The sequence below is a fragment of the Erigeron canadensis genome, chromosome 2 (assembly GCF_010389155.1).
Source record: "Erigeron canadensis isolate Cc75 chromosome 2, C_canadensis_v1, whole genome shotgun sequence".
Taxonomy (NCBI): Eukaryota; Viridiplantae; Streptophyta; class Magnoliopsida; order Asterales; family Asteraceae; genus Erigeron; species Erigeron canadensis.
In genome coordinates this window covers 14,668,212-14,686,143 of record NC_057762.1, presented here as the reverse complement: position 1 = coordinate 14,686,143, position 17,932 = coordinate 14,668,212, and positions in this window count along the sequence as shown.

The window sequence follows — 17,932 nt, the reverse complement described above, 5'->3', positions numbered from 1 at the left end:
GGTAAGTGATCGCATGTGTGCAAGAGCGGGAATAATGTAAACAGTGAAGCTAACCAACAAAGCTCCAACAGCCGAATTGACAGGGCCAAAAAATCAGAAAATGATGGCGAGGAACCAGATTGGTATCACTACAGGCAATCTAGCCAATGCCAAATAACGATAAGCAGTTTTAGAATGATTGCCTAATTAATAGTACTGATGATTATACCATAAGAATGGTAATAAAAAAACACCTCCCCTTCATGGTATTCCGAATTAAGTGTAGTGTGTTGCCATCTTCGTTACTTGGCATCGCTATATCTGCAACATGAAAGATGAAACTATATCAATTACAAAAGGGGACAATGGATGGATTGGGTCAAACAAGTAAGGATGACCTGAAACACCTTTTGTTCAAAACTTAAGATCTTTTTATAAATACTTATTGCATCATATATTATTACAAAAATCATATTATTTCAATAACAATCTTGCTTTTCGAATATAATGCTTTAGGATGTGTATGCATTAAAAGAGTGCTTTGGGTGATTTTGGACCTGTTTCTCAGTTAAGCTTTTCTTTTTCCTGTTTGACCCGTCAGGGATAGAGCATGAGTGCATGACTTCAACAGACCCATTCGTAAGTAGTTGGGTCAAATATGCATCTCTATGGTTGCATATAAAGTAACTCAAATCATCAATCAAAACAGTGCAAACTGACACAGTTTCTTGAGGATCAGACAATTGGTGGGTCTCATTCTCACTATTAAATGGTGGGATTTAATTAATCTTTACGGGTATGTTTAACCTCACATTCCCCTGTTGTGACCAATGGACCTGCACCTTTACGGGTATGTTTCCGCATAAATCCTTACTGTTCCACCCATTATATGACTATTAATTGCAATTCTGTTTTGGTTCTGTAATTATGTTTCTGTATCTGTGCTGAATCTCTAGTCATTGTATTTCTGGAATGCTGCTGTAGTGAATTAATCTGTAATTTTGTACTGAATCTGCTATCAGTCTGTTCTTGTAAATCTGTTCCTGTAATTCTGTTGCTGTAATTCTGTTTTTGAAATCTTGTTGTTGTATTTCTGTTCCTAAAATTCTGTTGCTGTAATTATGTTCCTGAAATTTTGTTTCTGTAAATCTGTTTCTGTTCCTGAAATTTTGTTGCTGTAAGTCTGTTGCTCGCCCTAGCTTGCTTCTAGGTCCAACTCGTCAGGTTGTTGATCAACATATAAGTTTATAGGTACTAGTTGCTCATGCACGGAATAATACATCTGTTTAAGCAAATACATGTTTTAATTTGATCAACTCACTAATTTGTATACTTTGGTTACTTGTATTTTGCTCGGTCTTTTCAATTTGATGCTTTAGGCCCGGTCCATTCATCGCAGTCTTTTGTTGCTCGGTTTCTTATACATGATTAACATTTCAGTTTGTATGTACTAGTTTGTGCACGGGATAGTACATCTGTACAAGAAAATACATGTTTTGATTTCATCAGGTCATTAGTGTGTAGAGTCTAGTAACTTGAATTTTTGCTTAGTCCTTTCAGCTCGGTACTTTAGGCCCAGTCCATTCTTATCGGATCTTTCTTGCTAGTTTCTGATACATAATTTGATTGCTAAAATCTAGGCTGGAAATGAGGTTTTCCTTAAAAGCATTATAAATCCAACTGAGACTATAGCAAAAGGATGGGTGAAGAGCTTGGACCCAAATGACATAGTTGGTGGTATAGAGATTGGACATGGATGGTGTGAGGTAAACGTTCAAGTTGCAATAAAAAAAGATGAAATGCTAGTCATACCTTATGGATTATTCTCCACGATTCAAGATTCTATTGGTGCAACTATCGCATGGCCTTGCCCGTTCATCTCAGTATGTATTTCTTAAACTTTTTCATTTCTGTGTCTTGGCTGTCTCTTTGGAAGAAAGGAAATGACTTCTTTCTCAGATTCATTTTTCAATTATTGGTGTTAGATACACAATAAAACAAAACAGTAAAAAGAAAAAACGAAAAGAGAAAGTACTTTTGGTTACCATATTGCCATAATGTTATACTTTTTTGAATGTGTCTTTAAACTGTAATGATAGGGGACAAGATGGTATGAACTGTGAAGTAGTATTATTTACCAAAAACTTGCATAAAGTTTGATATGTGGGTTGCAGTGTTTAAGGCAGTTTTTGTGGAAAACTGCCTTAAACTTGCTAATTTCTTTAGTTCATTGCTTGATATTGTTAAAATAGGTGTTGAGGTTAGATTTTCTGGTTTGATTAGTTTGGATTTGGTTTTGTTGGGTGTGGCTTATGGTTTATTATGGGTCAATGCTGATGGGGTTTGGTTGCAGGGTTTGTATTTATATAATATTGGGATTGTTTTCTAAATTCTAATCTAGGTTTTTGTTATGCCACTGCTAGTCTGCTGTTTCTGTTGCTAGGTTATGACAATATTTAGAATGTAATGTTTCTGCTTGGATGTTTCTCGTCTTCTACGGTTAAGTATTCATGTTTTTGTAATGTTTTTGGTTTGAATGTTGATATCACTAGCCTACTGCTAGTCTGTTGTTTCTGTTTCTATGGTTAAGTAAGTTGTTTTATGTTTCTGTAAGACTACTTCACAGTAATCTGTTTCTGTTTATGTTTTATTATCAGTAGTCTATTTTTGTAAGTAATCTGCTAGTCTGTTGTTTCTGTTTCTACGGTTAAGTAATCTGTTTTATGTTTTTTTTTACGGTTAAGTAATCTATTTCTAGGGTTAAGTAGTCTGATGTTTCTGTTTCTACGGTTAAGTAATGTTGGTACTATTGGCCTACTGCTAGTCTACTATTTCTGTTGCTGGATATATTTTTTAAGGAATGATTTGATGACTTTTGCTCATCCTGCTGTATTGTTTATGTTTCATTGATTTATGGAATGAATATTTTCGAGAGCAATAGCAGCCATGTCTAACTTTATTTGTCATGGCTTTTCTAGAGCCATTGTAGTGGGCTTTTGACAAAAGGTTACGGCCAGTCCAACCCATGTAATATACTGCTCTTATTGTAGTTCAGCTAGCTTTGTACAGATCACAATTTGAAGACTTAACTGGTTAGGTTAATCATTTCAGTTAACCGTTTATAAAAAACCGAAATCGGTTACATAGGTTCATGATTTTCCAAAGAGTAACCCGTTATTAACCGGTATAGGTTAACCGAAATCGATTTTTTTTTATATATATAAAAAAAACCGGTTTTGGTTAATACTAAAAAAAAGCTGAACCTATTAACCTATATTTGCAGCTCTAGTATATATTATTGGACTTTTATGCTTGCATGGATTTGGCTTGTTTTGCTAGTTATTATCTTTACCCGGATTGCCCCATCTTTATTGCCTCTTTTAACATTCTTAATGCTTACATATAGATGGTTTATTTGTAGGTAGTTCGTGAAGATTGAGGATGCACGATGACTTGCGGTTCTTGAGGATTGAGGAGGCACTATGGATGCTTGTTGTTTTTTTCATTGCTTTTAGTTTCTTTTATTATGTCACAAGACTTTATGTTGGATAATGTTATAATTCAATGTTTAGTGTTTTTGTTATGAACATGCACGTTTATTTGAAATATAATAAAATTTTGTTTCTATTATTAGTTGATTTTTTATACACAATAACTATTATAGTTTTATGTATTTGGTGGTGTGTTTAATTGTTTAATAAAAGTCATTATTTGAATGTTTTTAGTAAACTTTTTACAACATTGTGAAAGTGTCCAAATATGTTTTTATTAGGACGCTATTTGGGTTCTTTATAGATATATATTGCGACTCTAAAATTGGTTTCATAATCTTATTTGAGATATTAGGACCTTTTATTTTGTCCTAAAACAACAATTATATTACATTTTAAGGGTCCTATAAATTAACCTTTAAGGACGCTATAATGGGGTACCAAATAACAAATTAGGTAATCACATGTTACGACATTGCAAAAGTGTCCTAATATGTATTTATTAGGACGCTATTTGAGTTTTTCATAGACATATTTTACGACCATAAAATTGGTCTCATAATCTTATTTGAGATGTTAGGACCTTTTTTTTTGGTACTAATGTAACAATGGTATTACATTATAAGGGTTCTATAAAGTAACCTTTAAGGACGCAATAATGGGGTACCAAGATAACAAAAGTAGGTAATTAAATGTTACGACATTGCAAAAGTGTCCTAATATGTATCTATTAGGACACTATTTGAGTTGTAAATAGACATATTATGCGACCATAAAATTGGTTTCATAATCTAGTTTGAGATGTTAGGACCCTTTTTTTGGTACTAATGCAACAATGGTATTACATTATAAGGGTCCTATAAACGAACCTCTAAGGACGCTATAATGGGTACTAAAATAATAAAAGTAGGTAATCACATGTTACGACATTGCAAAAGTGTCCTTATATGTATTTGGACTATTAGGACGCTTATGACTTATTACGACCGCCTTACATGAAACCCTTTTATAGTTGGTCCTATTAGACGAAAGGTCCTATAAAGTAGCATTATAGGACGGTTTTGGGCGTCCTAAAAGCCCCATTTTGTTGTAGTGAGAGAGCATACCAGTATCGTGATCCGAGCTTGCATTAGATGTACTAGGGGTGGGGAGGGTTAGCCGCTGGTACATTATGTATACATACACCACTAGTGCAAACGGATGTAGGTGTTAGATTCGGACCACATTTTAACTGTAATTTAAGGTTATACATTATTAGTATATATATATATGTATTGCATTGGCATGAATTGCATGACTAGTTTATGTTCTAGATAGCATCCCTTAGACCAAAAGACGAGAGAGCTTACTGAGAGTATCTTGTGATATTAACATCGTCGGGTGTATTCTTCCCCGACTAACAATGCGTGGTTATAGGACAATGGCAAGAACAAGATCTAGTGCTGGAACTAGCGGCGGTCGTGGAAGAGGCCGTGGTGAAAATGAAGACTCTGGTCAAGGTCATGGTATTGGTCGAGAGACTGGACGGAGTGGAGGTCGTGGTATTGGTTCTGGCACTGGGCTTGAGGTAGTTCAAGGTGTTGGCCGTGGTGCTGGTCGTTGGAATGAACAGGTTGGAGGTCGAGGTACTGGTCGTGGCGTTGGTCATGGTGCAGGCCGCAGTGGCTGCCAAGGTAGTGGTCGTGGACGCGATCGTGGTGGAGCTGAAAATGAAACTACTAATGAGCAAGCTGGCATGCAACCAGACCCAGCCATGATTACCCAAGTGGTTAATACTATACTTGCACAAAATGCTCAAAATGCACAAAATGCTCAAAATGCGCAAAACGCAGAGAATGAAGATGCTTAGTATGATGATGCTCAGTATGAGGACGCATGGGATGATCAGGATGGTGACTATTATGAAGACGTTGATCAAGGAATTCGTATTGGGAATGTGCCAAGGGGACCTAGAAGTGGTGTCAGGACTTGTACTTACAAAAACTTCAAGGATTATGGCGTGCAAGATTATGATGGTAGAGGTGGAGCAGTCAAGTTTATTCAATGGTTAGAAAAGATGGAAGCTGTGATTGGTATTAGTGAATGTACTCCTAAACAAAGGGTCATAATGTGGCAAACTCTTTCACTAAAGATGCTTTGTCTTGGTGGAACACCCAGTGCCGAATCAGAGGGAGATTAGCGGCAGAGGCGATGTCTTGGTATAACTTCAGAGAGTTGATGATGAGGAAGTTCTGCACAGCAACCGAACTGGTGAAGCTAGAACAAGAGTTTTTGGAACATAAGATGGTTGGTGCTGATCATGCTGGATATGCTACCCGTTTTAATGAATTGTCAAGGCTTGTTCCACATTTGGTTGAACCTAAGAACAAAGGTAAAGAGAAGTATCTTTGTGGGTTAATTCTTCAGGTTAGGTCGACTATGGCTGCTGTTCACCTACTTACCCTAGAGAAGGCTATATTGAGGTCTGAGGCTATGACAGAGGAGTTGGTTCAGTGTGGAACCATTACTGTTGTTGGGACAAAAAGGAAGGAAAGCAGTGGGACGAGTAGTAGTAAGAAAGTTTGGCGATCTGATGGGAAGAGACAGAACATGGGCAAGGTATTTGCAGTGACTGATGTTGGCAAAAAGGAATATGTCGGTCCTCACCCTAAGTGTACCAAGTGCAATCTTCACCATGCAGCAAATCAAAATTGCTTAATATGCCACAACTGCAATAAGACTGGGCATTTGGCAAATTACTGTCGGGAACCAAGGACTCAGGTGGCACCATTGAATAGGGCACCATTGAATGTTGTACCATTGAATCAAAGGAGACCAATCGGAGTTCGTGGAGGATATTATAAATATGGGACCACTGATCACTATCGGAACACATGTCCTCAGTGGGTTGGGCAACAGGTTCAAGTGGCAGTTCATCCTAATCAACTACAGATTACTGGACCCAATCAGAAAAGGGGCAATCAGACTCCAGCTGCTAGAGGTCGTGCTTTTGTTCTAAATGCTGTTGAGGTTCGCAACGACCCGAATGTTGTTGCAGGTTGATGTGCAAAATCGAGCTTTAAATATATAAACTAGAATCACCTACAAACTCACTACTACGCACTCACGGGCAGTGGACCCGATCGGTTGTAATATAGTTATGAGGTAAGACCGTGTTCGTTCGCAGGGATTGGAAAGACTAGTTGTTTGACGAAAATGGTTTGTAAAACGGGTGTTACTTCGAAAATCCTTTTTGACAATAAAATTGAAAGTAATTTGCAAGGCAAATTGCATAAAATTAAAAAGAACTTCAGAAAATAATATTAAAAGTCATTCACCTTGACTTCACTCGACTTCAAATGTGATTTCATTTAATTAAGACCAAACTCATTTGAGTATAAAGATAGTCGTGACGAGAATAAGGTGCTCACGTGGTACCACCACCGCGAACAAATTTCCGAATCACCTAAGTGCTAGTTAAATTACCCAAGCCGGTACCACCAAAGTAAAGACAACTTTTTCAACAATTAGTTTTATTCACTATCGAATTATCAATTGCACCTATGTGACAATAACGTGGTACCACCAACTGCTATAAATCACGTTGACAAAATTACTCTTTTCTTAAAATGATATTCACTATCATACCATGAACTAGTGATAATTACTCATAGACAAGTAACCGTTTTAAAATCACACATACATTCAACTGGTACCACCAACGAAGAAATATATGCAACCAATATCATATTTAATTAGTAAAAAGAATTAAATCATCAAGATCACAGAACAACGATAATTAAATAAACCCTTTTGAATAAAAATATTGCAATCACATAATTCGTCTCGTTATATCAAGGTAGATGATTAAACGTTTAGCCACTCATGATCAATTCAAAATAATAAATAAAATAGAAGAGAAACATGATATACCAATCGTTTGAGAAATTGAAATTGCAAGACAATTAAAATAGATACGATCTAGATGGGTGCTCGTGAATCTTCAATGAATCTGCCTAAGAAAAACTTGCTTGGAGATTGAAGAACCCTTGTAGAACAGCTCCTAGAAAGATTTTTGATAAGTCTAAATTCGTCCTAGGGTTTTGTATATATACTCCTCCAAAAATCTGATGCAAAACAGACTCTCAGCTTCAGAGCTCGTGCACTCACTGCGGCGCAGTGAGAGGTCTTTGACTTTGACCTTCAAGGGACTGCGGCGCAGTGGTTAAGCCAACCACCACTGCGGCGCAGTTCATTTCTACGTCCCTATTTCTCCTTCCACTGACTGCGGCGCGGTCAGTCTTGTGCACTCCCCCTGCGGCGCAGTGGGGTAACTTCAATTCTTTTCCGTGGATTATGGCTGCGGCGCAGTGGCTTAGGTACATCCCCACTGCGGCGCAGTCTCGAACTTGTGTAGAAGTTCTTCTTTCGATCTTCAACTTGCTTAACTCGCCGTCTCTTCCACTTAAAACAACTCTCGACTATCAGAAATCACTTCTTGACCTAAGATCACACGAAAATGTGCCAAATGAACGCGTAACCTGTTTAAAGCCAGAAAACACTAACAAACACCATAAACGCGCCAAATGCATACGAAAACGACTTAAACCACTTAAGAAATAGGCCAATAATGGTGTTGGTAATGGGTATAAATTAGTCACATCAAATCCCCCCACACTTGATCGAGCATTGCTTGTCTTCAAGCAAATCTTGAATTTAAGAAAAAGTAATCCTTGACAATCAAACTATCAAAACAAGTGACGAGTATCAAAAAGAAGCAACACCAAGCATGTCAAACGACAAAAGGCGGGTGAAGCAGTTTTAATCTTAAATGAAAACTAGAAATGTTTGACAATACCTGAACAATCCACAAGCCTCGATAACACAACTAAGCATAAGTGAAACAAACAAACCTATCAATATCATTCTACTCCATTGAACTTACTTTTGGGTTGAATATATGAAGAATCACTCATAGCCCGGTCGTGATGTATACTATTTTACCATAGGCTTGAACAAGGATCATAACTCCACCGACATGGCGTAAGCACCAAGTACATCATCAAAATAGGCATAAAGGACGGTTGTAGAGTTAAACTAAGGCTATGTATATGAATATGTACAATGGAATATAGGGATGTAGGTTAATGATGAAATGGAAAAATGAAAAGGTATATGAAATATGTGAAAATGTACAAAATAGTCTAATTTAACCCATAACATAGATTGCCATCAAACCACCGACCCATAAGATGTTATCCCGCGAACACACCTCCAAGGTAGCCAAGCAAAACCCAACACCATTGTGGTGTATCAACTTCAAACAACTTAAATCCACTAAGTCTTCAAACTTGCTCGAACCAAAATTTACAACAAAACTTAGACATATAAAATTTTGAGAAATACCTAATAGTAGCCCAAGTTCTTTTATTTTTTTTTAATTTTTCTCTTTTTCAAATTTTTATTCTTTTTATTCTTTTGAACCACTTTTACTCTACTAGCAAATACCCTCTTACAATGATGAATAATGTCTAATTCACTTAACTTTCTTTGTTTGAACAATCCAAGATATCCTCAATGACTTGACCAAATGACGTATTCCTATAGACAAGTATAATCCATTAGACAATCTACTGAAGCTCTCCCAAACTGCCCAAACAAGCCAATGACAATCAATGATCCCCCAGATTAGACTATCGGTATAGTAAGGTATAGTTAGGTAAAGTTTACATATATGAGTGGATATATACAATGGAAAAGGTTAAGTTATAGGGATGTATAAGTGTATGAAAAGTATACAAAAGAAAGTGAAAAATGTATGTATATATGTGTATATAGGTTGTATAAAGGTATGTATAGGGATGTATGAATATACAAAAGAAAAATGAAAAGAAAGAAAGAAAAAGTATAGGTCAAACCTAAATGCCAATTCGTCATCTGATGTACTTATATCACAAAAGTGATCTCACTGCGGTCTCGAAACGATCAACAAGGCCAAGTTCTAGATTCAACACATCACCGACACACTCTTATCAAGAGAAGAACCCGGAAATGGAATGGATTAACCTCAAACACGCACATCATAGTGCAGGGCATCAAAATGAAAACCCTTACTCCCGAATAAATCCAAGAGCCTAAGAGAGGGACGTATTTACGAGGGAATCAAACCACAACCGTCACCAAACACAACTATATATGAAATGATGAAATCTCACAATTTGGGTGTTTTGGATATATATGAGTATGCAACTAATGTCATCAACCCTGAAGGATTAGCCAAATAACCGTTCAGAACACATTTCGCCAAATAAAAATTTTTGCCAAGGAAAATTTTGTAGTAAAATTGCTCATTAAGTATCATAATTAGGTGACAAAAGCAATTTACCACAAGGACAAGTTCAACTCAAGTTTAAAAACCATATCAACTTCTATTATCCCACCAAATTGAAAACACCAATTTCAAATGCGCACATCACAGTAAAGAGCTCGAATTGGAAAACCAGAAGGAGACTCCTACCCTCGAATAAAATTCAAAGGCCTATGAGAGGGACACATCTACGAAACCAATAGAAATCTCAGTGGCAAAACAACAAAAGTGATAAAACCCGGTAGCTTAAACCTATTTGCCACCCCCCACACTTAAAATGGACAATGCCCTCAATGTCCATATTCGGTCAAAATAAGGTAAATAGGGGTAAGAAAAATCGTTAAATAGAGCACATACCGGAACAAGGACACATTCCATTTTAAAAGAAGTTAGTCGACCCCGTACCACAAATTGCGCTTCCTAAAAAGGTAGAACACTTTGCTTGGCGGGAGAAACAACTTGTAACAAAACGGAAGTGCGAGAGTTGTGTGTGCATCAAACATACCAACAACAAAAATGCGGCGCTGAACTTACTGCCAGCATATGCACACTATCACACAATCAACATTGATGCCATAGAAAATAGATGAGAAGAGAATCCAAGGGGTTCCCCCCACACTTGTGTTGCGCTATAGTTATCAATAACCTGCTCAAATTGCATCAGAAATAAAACATAACAAATTCCAAGCACATCCTTATTCCTACTGTTCATGCAAACAAACCGAAAGAAAAAGAAAAATTCAAAGTACAATGTTCCCTCACCCCGTAGGGTGGATACCAAAGAAAATAAGAAATAATGTATAGAGTACAGTCATCCGAATACCACAATCATCATAACATGGTTCCATCCCACGTGACCGGATGGGAACCATCATCAACATCATCATTGCTGCTGTCCGTGATATCCATGCGGGAAGCTGTGTAGAACAAAAAGGTCTGTCACCCAATTACGCTCCTCCTCCTGTCCTGAACCTGAGCCACCATAACCACCACCTGGCTGATCACCAGCATGTCCAGAACCTCCAGCAGCAAATCCTCCCGAACCACTCGCAAAAGTCGGCAAACCCAGAACCAGTTCTGCAGTAATACAAGGCATATAAGAAGAGATACCAGTATGACCACTTGTATATCGACCAAACTGGACCGGCCCTCTATGAGATTCTCCCAAGTCATGGGGCCGTGGAGCCATCCAGGCAGGCGTAAAGAAGTACGAACCGCCATCCTGTCGATATGGTGGAACATGGATGGGTGCTAAAGTCTAGAATCGGGTCAGGTCGACCAACAGCGCTCCCGTATACTGAGAATGCCACAACGTCTAATAATAATCCACAATGTAGCTCGTGTGAGCCTGTTGTGAGCCCAACCACGATACCTCTTGATCCATAAGCCGCTGATAATCATCAAAAGCTTGTCGGCTAGCCTGCTGCCCCTCATAAATCTGCTGAATCTGGGTGCTCAACGGGGTCAAATCAATACCTGTAGGACCTCGTCTCTTCGGTGGCACCTGTGGAGCATCCCCCATCTTAACATCCTCAGCTTCCTCCACAACTGGAGGCGGTGCAGCAATCATACCCGTATCATCCAGCAACCTAGAACTCTGGTTCTTCGTCATCTTCTTCACAATTTTCCCCCGAATCAACTCATTCTCAGTGAAGCTCTCCTGCAAAACCCGTGGCGATAAATCCGTCTGACATAACTCAGTATCAAAAATGCCCATACGCCTGTAAATCATGGTAATGAAATGCCCCAAAACCAACTCCGAGTCGGAATGGTTACACATCCTATCAAGAACAACCATAGGGGCTAAAGCAAACTTCCTAGGCGCCCCCTCAGAGAATAGCTTAATCAACCACAAGTCAGTTTGGTACGCTTTGTCCCAATGAGTAGACCGCTATACCAAGAAAGTAAAAATCATCCGGTGGAGCATTCGCAGCTTAACACTCCTAATCTTCGAAACAATGACTGACCCCCTAGATGTCCAAGTTTCACAAGTGTTCTTAATGAGAGATTAACCACCCCATTAGCATTACTCACACATAAACTACAAAACCCACTAACAAATTCGACAATTAAAACCCTAAAAATTAAAAATCAAAAATTTTGAATTTAGAAAGAAAATAAACAAGAAGACATACCCCTTTTGCCATGATACTGAGTGATAGATGATAATCTAGAGCAAAGAGGAAGAAAGATGCTAGTATTGTGGTAGGTTAATGGTAAATTTCAGGGGTCTTAGGTGGTTTTTTAGAGAACCGTTCGTTTAGAGATAAGGGAGAAAAAAGCTTTTTTTTTTATGTAGATAAGAAAATCTAACTTTCCCTTTTTGAATGGCTTATACCCGTCACCCCTGTTGACTGGTCAACCCACCCACTGCGGCGCAGTGGGTTTCGACCTCCCCCACTGCGGCACAGTGGGGTTCAATGCATCCGAATGCCGAGAAAATGGGCTGCGGCGCAATCCCCATGGCACACCCCACTGCGGCGCAGTGGGGTTTTTAACCCACAAATTTACGAGAGAAATGGCTGCGTCGCAGTTGAACTCTCCACCCCCACTGTGGCGCAGTGGGGGACGTTTTCAGGAAAAAATTTTTTTGTCTAGTTTCAATCCAAACTTACCTCAATCCGCTTCACACCAAACCTGAACCTGCACTTTCTCGACAATACAAAATCAAAATCTAACTAACAAAATGAAATACAAAGCAACAAAATTAGACACGGGTTGCATCCCGAGAAGCGCTTAATTTATTTACGAGTCATGAGCTAGACTCGACCATCTTTCAAGCTTCGGGTTAAAAAATGGGGACTTCCTCAATCATCCCCTCTTCCTGCTCTTCTTCCAAATACAACTTTAACCTATGACCATTGACAATGAAAGACCCATTTCCATCCCTTTTAAACAGTTCAACATAACCAGACGGATACACATGTTTGATCACAAAAGGTCCTATCCACCTAGAAGTCAACTTAGGTTGTTTGATTTTAAATTTTGACAAGAACAACAAAACTTTTGCTCCAACCTTAAACTCCTTCCTACGGATCCTTTTGTCATGGTAAACTTTGGTTATCTCTTTATAAATTCTAGAGTTCTCATATGCACCCAACCTAAGCTCATCGAGCTCATGAAGTTTCAACATTCTAAGTTCACCGGCTTCCATCATGTCTAGGTTCAAGTTTCTTAACGTCCAATACGCCTTATGCTCTAGTTCAACCGGTAGATGACATGTCTTACCATAGAGCAACCGGTATGGCGTGGTGCTAATCGGTGTCTTAAAGGTGGTCCTAAATGCCCACAAGGCGTCATCTAACTTCTTTGACCAAACCTTGGGGTTATCCCCGACTGTTTTTTCCAAAATCCTTTTCAAAGCCCTGTTGGTGTTTTCCACTTGACCACTAGTCTGTGGGTGATAAGAAGTTGAAAAGTAGTGATAAACACCATATCTTTTTAGAACCTTAGCTAGTTGATGATTTGCAAAATGGGTACCACGGTCACTAATTAGGGTCCTAGGACAACCAAAATGAGAGAACAACTGTTTCAAAAAATCAATGACTACTCTCGCATCGTTTGTAGGCAAAGCCTTGGCTTCAGCCCACTTAGACACATAGTCAACAAATGTCAAAAACTTGTTAGACGGTGGGAATGGTCCCGTGAAGTCTATACCCCAAATGTCAAAAACTTCACATACCTGGATTCTTTGTTGAGGCATTTCATCCCGTCTAGTGATGTTCCCTTGTCGTTAGAAAATGTCACAAGTTTCTACCAAAGTCCGGGCCTCTTGAAAAATTGTAGGCCAATAGAAACCTGCATCATACACTTTCTTAACAGTAACTTGAGGACTATAGTGACCTCCAGTTAGCCCGTAGTGACAAGCATCCAAAATCTCCCTGGTTTCAGCTTCAGCTACACATCTCCTCACCATGCCATCTGCACATATATGAAACAAATATGGTGACTCCCAAAAGTAGTGCCTAGCATCGGTCTTGAGCTTCTTTTTTTGTTGTTTCGAGAAATCATCTGGTATCTCTCCTGCAACCAAATAATTAGCTATATCTGCAAACCAAGAACCATCATTAGTATTATAAATAACATTAACTGACTCATCGGGAAAACGATCATTGATCTCCCCCTCTTGAAGTTCCTCCCGGTGAGGATCCTCTAGACGACTCAAATGGTCGGCAGCCAAATTTTCAGCCCCTTTCTTATCCTTAATTTCTATGTCAAATTTTTGCAATAACAAAATCCAACGAATAAGTCTAGGCTTAGCATCTTATTTCGAGAACAAGTACTTTAGGGCCGAATGGTCAGTAAACACAACAGTTTTACTCAATACTAAATATGATCTAAATTTATCAAATGCATAAACAACAATAAGCAACTTCTTCTCATTTGTGGTGTAATTTTGCTGGGCTGGGTTCAAGGTTTTACTAGCAAAGTAGATTGGCTTGAAATGCTTATCAACCCTTTGCCCAAGCACCGCTCCTACGGCATAGCCACTTGCATCACACATTAATTCAAACGGCAAATTCCAATCCGGACCAACCATGATGGGAGAATTAGTCAGCTTTTCCTTTAATACCTGAAAAGCACTCAAACAAGCATCATCAAACACAAAAGGGACGTCCTTCTCCATCAAGTGGGTCATCGGACGAGTAATCTTAGAGAAATCCTTAATAAATCTACGGTAAAAACCGACATGTCTATAACATCAATCTTAGTCCTATCAACCTCTATCCCTTTCACATTGGAAGGCGGGGGTAGCATGGCTATAACATCAATCTTAGTCCTATCAACCTCTATCCCGGCCTTTGACACTTTGTGCCCCAACACAATACCCTCGGTCACCATGAAATGACACTTTTCCCAATTCAAAACAAGGTGTGCCCTTTCACACCGTGTCAACATCTTATCTAAGTTATGCAAGCAAGACCGAAATGAATCCCCAAAAACTGAGAAATCATCCATGAAAACCTCCATTGAGGTCTCAAGCATGTTCTGGAAAATAGAAATCATGCACCTTCGAAAGGTGCCCGGGGCATTACACAAACCAAACGGCATTCGCCGATAAGCAAAAGTACCAAATGGACATGTGAAAGTGGTCTTTTCTTGGTCTTTGGGATCGATGGGTATTTGGAAGTACCTGGAGAACCCGTCCAAGAAACAAAAATATTCATTGCCTACAACTCTTTCCAACATTTGGTTAATGAAAGGTAGGGGAATGTGATCCTTACGGGTGACATCATTAAGCTTACGGTAATCAATACAAACACGCCAACCCGTGACAGTTCTAGTGGCCAAGAGCCACAATGGATCGAACTTACCCAATAACTATCGGCAATAGGGAAAATGATCCCTGCATCTAACAACTTAATGACTTCTTTCTTAACTACCTCTTTCATGTTAGGATTAAGCCTCCTTTGTCTCTGGACAACGGGCTTCACATCATCAACAAAATCTATTTTATGTTGGCAAAAATCAGGACTAATACCTGGAATTTCGGTAGTCTTCCAAGCAAAAGCCCACTTATGAGCTTTAAGTACGGCCAAAAGAAATCCTTTCTCTTCACTCAAGAGCGAAGAAGAGATAACTATGGGTAAAGAGGATTTACCTGCCGAGTAAACATACTCCAAGTGGGCAGGCAATGGCTTAAGCTCCAGATCAGTAAGGGGTACATCAACAGAATTCGGTTCCCTTGAGCTTCCATCAGCAACAACTCTTTCAAAGCTCTCATCCTCTGGAGGTGTCTCATCCAAACTTAGTGCCATAACCTCTGCAAACAACTCATCGTCATCTATATCTCCATCTCCTAAGCAAGTAAGCTCTTCATCAACCTCAGTCTCCATGAATTCCTCAAATTCCTGATCCAAATAATCATCAATGACATCTATCTTGAAACAAGACTCATTAGTAGAGTAAGAATGCTTAATAGATCTTTGAACATTGAAAACAATCCTATCCGTACCCACACCCAAAGAAATCTCTTTATCTTTCACCCGGATGATAGCATCCGCGGTATTAAGGAATGGTCTACCTAAAATTAGGGGTATCTTAGTATCTTCCTCCATTTTGAGGATCACAAAATCAACAAGAAACACAATATGCCCTACCTGTACAGTCATGTATTCAGCAATCCCAATGGGATACTGAAAAGAATGGTCAGCTAATCTTATACTCATACGGGTAGGTCTCAAAATTCCGGAAGCTAACTTACTCCAAACCGAGTAAGGAATCAAGTTAATGCTATCACCTAAATCGGCAAGTGCCTTACAAGTTAAAGAACGAATAGAACAAGTGATAAGGAAACTCCCTGGATCCTCAAGCTTAGGTGGAATCTATTGGTTCTGCAAGATAGTAGAACACTCGGCATTAAGATAAACGACCTTCACCTCATCCATCTTTCCTTTATCCGTCACAAGTTCTTTAATAAACTTTGCATAATTTGGCATTCCCTGGATCAAATCAACTAAAGGAACATTAATGTGAACATTTTTAATCATATTAACAAATTTATCATACTGTTCCTTTAGCTTAGCCTTTCTGAACCGCTGTGGAAATGGAACCTTAGGCTTGTATGGCTTAGCCTCGGGTATCACAGCCGATTTCGGTGGAGTAACCGGAGTCTTCACAGTCGAACTATCTTCCATCTCAATGTCTTCATCAACTTCAGCTTCATCATGATCACCTGTATCCTGCACATCTGAAACAATAACATTAGGATTAGGAGGATGGTCATAGGATCTACCTGTTCTGGTTGTAATGGCCTTTGCTTGCTCCTGACGAACTGGAGGTGGAGTGTACTTCTGACCATTATTCGACCCTTGATTCTGCTTTGGATTCTGCTGAGTGTTACTAGGTAAAGCACCCTGAGGCCTAGTTATAGCAGCCATCCTACTTTCAAGATCCTTGAAGTTGATGCTCTGATTTTTTTGCATTCATCTCGACTTTGCCATTGATCCTATCCAACCTGTCACTCAACTCCTTAGTATCCTCTCTTATATTCTGAATGCTTTGGTTGGTCTCAATCTGATTGCTCATCATTTGCTTCATCATCTCTCTCAACTCGGCATTAGGATCGGGAGTAGAAGTAGAAGAACCTGATCCTTGACTTTGTTGTGTCTCCTGCTGCTGTAGCTGATTCTGATAGTTGTTCCTTTGCAACCTGTTACCGGTTTTCAGAACCGGTGTTTCACTGAAAACCTCCTTGTTGCTGATTCTGAATGTAGTTTACATCTTCAGGTCCCCGGTTGGGACAATCTTCAGAATAATGTATATCTCCACAATGATCACATTCCTTTCAAGATAACCAAACCGAGACTCTTGAGCTGCAAATCCCTTATCCATACGAGCAGATAAGGCCTGAATCTCGTCAATGACATTAGAGTTGTTACTACCTTCGACTCTTGCAACTTTACCTTCCTTAGCTCCTTGTTGAATCTACTCTCATTCTTCAAAAACCTCTTATCATCCATAGCTGCATTATCCTTCACCATAGCTTCTAAGATGTCATAACCTTCATTTGGAGTAATCTTGCTGAAACTTCCACCAAAAGCATACCTCATCTCTCTTTTGGACGCCTTATTCAAACCATCAAAGAACAACTCTACATACTTTTCCTTGGTGAATTCATGTCCCGGAGAATTTCTCAACATTTCTTTAAATCGGATCCATGCATCAACAACATCTTCCCCATCTTCTTGCAAAAAGGATCTAATCAAATTTTCCAATTGCCTTTGAGTTCTAACCGAGTAAAACTCACTAATAAACATTTCTTTAAGTTGATCCCAAGTAGTAATCGAATTCTCAGGAAGATCATTGAACCAATCTTCGGCATCTCCGGTGAGAGTAATAGGAAAAGTCTCAAGTTTCACGGCATTCATTTGGTTTTGGCCATACTGATAAAGCCGTGCTAACTTCTCAAATCTCTCCAAGTGCTTATAGGATCCCATTTCTTCTTTGCATCAAATTTCTGCTCTTCGATGCTTTTAAGATGATTTGGCTTCAAGTTGAAATTTTGATCAACACCTGGTGTTCTAATAGCGGAACCACGAGCCGTAGGAATAGTTCGGGCTCGGTCACCATACCGGATGTCATTTGGATCTCTCGGTAATTCGTCACCCATCTC